The sequence below is a fragment of the Dipteris shenzhenensis genome, chromosome 22 (assembly GCF_047967505.1).
Source record: "Dipteris shenzhenensis isolate YYH24624 ecotype China chromosome 22, Dip_SZ_1.0, whole genome shotgun sequence".
NCBI lineage: Eukaryota > Viridiplantae > Streptophyta > Polypodiopsida > Gleicheniales > Dipteridaceae > Dipteris > Dipteris shenzhenensis.
The window spans coordinates 49,464,559-49,468,459 of record NC_141617.1 but is presented as its reverse complement, the minus strand read 5'-3'; the positions used below and the strand labels follow the sequence as shown (position 1 = coordinate 49,468,459).

Genomic DNA, 3,901 nt, shown 5'->3' with positions numbered 1-3,901 from the left:
CAAGTCATACTTACTTAGAGCATATTGTGCCAATCATGAGATTTCAAGCTGTATAATTGCTTTACACCTCTTTTCTTGCTCTTTGTGAAGGCCCCCTTCAAACACCTCATGCATCCAGTGGGAGTACGAATTGTAGTGATAGCCTACTTCACCACCACCATCTCTTTCTTTGGTAATGTCCATGGTGCACGGGGTAAAAAGACACACCCATTTGGCCTCTCTTGTGGCCTTGTGGTGCATAGATCCTCCCTTATGCTCAAGGAATCTCATGCCCCAATCAAATGTTCCCAAATGGTAGATGCCATATTATTGAAGATATGCATGGGATCAAGCAGGTGATTGTATGATCTTGAGGTGGGACCAATATGGTAGCCAATAAAAGATGAAGTAGCTAAACAAAAGATGGTGTTAGCATGTAATCTTTATTTCCATTCAATATAGCACATAATATTTATGATTACTGGCTCGTGCCATGTGGAGGAGGAGTCATGGAGAGGTCCCAAATTTTCTTCCAATCTCCTGCAATGAGTGAGTGTGAGGGGCCTTCATTCCAAGGGGCGACATATGCTCAAGGAATCTCATGTCCCAATCAAATGTTCCCAAATGGTAGACACACAGTCTTGAAGATATGCATGGGATCAAGCGGGTGATTGTTTGATCTTGAGGTGGGACCAATATGGTAGCCGATAAAAGATGGAGTATCTAAACAAAAGATGGTGTTAGTGTGCAATATTTATTTCCATTCAACATAGCACACAATAGTTGTGATTACCAACTCGTGCCATGTGGAGGAGGAGTCATGGAAAGGTCCCAAATTTTCTTCCAATCTCCTGCAGTGAGTGACTGTGGGGGGCCTTCATTCCAAGGGGCAACATATCTAGGATGATTAGGTGGGAGAAATCGATGGTGATTCTCATAGATTACCTTATTCAAGTCCTCTAACCATGAAGCAACTAGAGAAGGACCACAAATAGGACATGCATGGCAACTCGATGTAGTGAGACCTAAACAATAGATGCAATTGCATAAGCAAGGTGGGTTCCCAATGCCACATTGATTGCCTACTCATAATTAAAATCTCAATGCTTACCTAAACACTCGCCATAGCCTGAGAAGTCATGCATCATCCACATCAACACTGCCTTGCATGTGAAGTCTCATGACGAGGAAGGCCTGCTCACGTCATGCACCTTGATACCTCTCCAAAGTATCTCCAGCTCATCAATCAAAGGCTCTAGATAAACATCCACATTTTTGACTTTATGTTTCCCTGGAATTAGAAGGGATAAATTAACATGTCCTTTCTTAATTGCAATAGAGGGTGGAAGATTATAATTCACCAATATCACTGGCCATACACTATAAGAGGTGCTTTTGAGACCAAATGGGTTCACATTGTCTAAACCCAATTCAAGTCTCAAGTTCTTAGGTTCTTCCTTGAAGCTTGGCCACATGTCTTTGATATGCTTCCACATAGAAGTGTCTGCGGGAGATCTCCACTTGCCATCAGTTGATCGATGGGAGGAATGCCATGACATGAGCTCTGCAATGGATTTGCATCTGAACATATGTTGGATGTGAGGGATTATGGAAAAATGTCACAAAACCTTTTGAGGCACATCCAAAGTTTTGAGATCTGCTCTATATCTTGCCTTGCCACAAGTAGGACACTCTCGAGCCTCCTTATGTGCTCCACAAAATAGAATGCAATCATTGACACATGCATGGATGCGCTTGCAATCCAACCCTCCAAGGGATGTCACATCTTGCCTTGCCATATCTCTTGAGTTTGGTAAATTTTTCTCACATGAAGACCACAAATGAGAAAAAGTATTCTAGTAATTGATCCATTAGCATAATTCACCATGTTTGCAAAACAGAAAGCTTACTTGAGTAATGCATTCAAACTTGCATTGCTCCATCCATAAATGGTCTGCAAGTTTAGTAACTCAAGGGAGGCACGAAGAATAGAGTATGTGCACCTTTCAAATACTAGTGTTGATGCTGCAGTAAAAAGATTGTCCTATTCCATGCTATCATCCCTACCTGACAGGGTTCAAGTAGTTACGTAATCACAGGTCCTTTTTATGTTAGTAACATGTGTTAATAACAACTTCACATCATCATGTTATTAAGAGCTTGGTAACAAGCCGGTGTGCAGTGACCTGATAACCTGCAAAAACCCTGGCGGGATTTGGAAAAATCCCGCCAGGGCCGGTTGAGAAATATGCTTTTCCCATCGGGCCTGGCAAAAAAACTCAAAAGCCTGCCATGGCCTATCGGGATAATAAAAAAGCCCAGTGGGCTATATATTATATATATGGTGGGCCCACGGCGGGCTCCCTCACATTCATCTCCCTTCAGCCTTCAGCCTTCAGGTAGAATTTAAACTTTTATCATTATGTTATTTTGAATATTAATTTCATAGTTTTGATTTGGCTCTATGTCATTAATTCGACATAATGAGTCATCTCACTAGTTTAGGTAGTTAATGTAAAAATGTTCGGCTTGATGTCGTACTTTCGACATATCAGGTCATTCAAAAATACTATAACTAGTAAAATAGTAGGCCATATATATGGTACTTAACTATCGACCCTTTGTCATTCATTTGGCAAGATGGGTCATTCGCATAGGTATCTTACTCTCCTCGACACTTGGTTGTCTTTTCAACCATGTGTGTCGTTGAGACGTAACACCTTCGGCACTTAGTCGTTTATTCAACTCTGTGTGTCGTTCTTAAAAGTGTGCACTACTAGGTAGAAGTGAACTTGGCACTTGGTCATTTAGTCGACCGCGTGTGTCATTTCTGGGCAGTGGGGAGTTATGTAGAATTTGTTTAAGTTATGTAGGATTTTGACACTTGGTCATTTATTCGGCCATCTATGTCATTACATTAGGTTCGTCTCTATGCAAGAGCTCGGCACTTTGTCATTCATTCGGCATTTGTGTCATCTCTACTTGTATTCTCACTCTCGTGCATGCATTGTAGTGATGACATCAGACAATATACATTCCATCTACAATATACATCTACACGAGCAATTTGTGCTTGATGCTCATGTGCATGAAAAATGAACTTACTTATGTTTTCTTCTTTAAAGAATGATGTGACCAACTAACTTTCTCTCTCCGCATGCTTTGTACTATGTACATGTTTTAATTTTTACATTTTCCCATAATCCCTCGCATCCAACATATGTTCAAGTGCAAATCCATTGCAGAGCTCATGTTATGGCATTCCTCCCATCAATCAACCGATGGCAGTGGAGAACTCCCGTAGACACTCCTGCGTGGAAGCATATTGAAGACACATGGCAAAGCTTCAAGGAAGAACCTAGAAACTTGAGACTTGGATTGGGTATGGACGGTGTGAACCCATTTGGTCTCAAAAGCACCTCTTATAGTGTATGGCCAGTGATATTGGTGAATTATAATCTTCCACCCTTAAGAAAGGACATGTTATGTTATCCCTTCTAATTCCAGGGAAACATAAAGTAAAAAATCCTGATGTTTATTTGGGGCCTTTGATTGATGAGCTAGAGATACTTTGGAGAGGTATCGAGGTGCATGATCCTCCCTCGTCATGAGACTTTAGCTCTAGAAAGCAGTCTTGATGTGGACGAGATGCATGACTTCCCAAGTTATGTCGAGTGTTCAGGTAAGCATTGAACTTTTAATTATGAGTAGGCAATCAATGTGGCACCCTAAACCCACCTTGAACTCTTAGTTGCATCTATTGTTTAGGTCTCACTACATCGGGTTACCATGCATGTCCTGTTTGTGGTCCTTCACTAGTTGCCTCACGGGCAGATGCATTGAATAAGCTCATCTATGAGAATCACCATCAATTTCTTCCACCTGATCATCCTAGATATGTCGGCCCTTGGAATGAAGTCCC

General features: G+C 41.4%; 1 pseudogene; it reads right to left on the bottom strand.

Moving 5' to 3' along the window:
- Window positions 1-1,079: 1,079 nt before the first annotated feature.
- On the bottom strand, window positions 1,080-2,529 carry LOC147888231 (uncharacterized; annotated as a pseudogene).
- Between the last annotated feature and the right edge of the window lie 1,372 nt (window positions 2,530-3,901).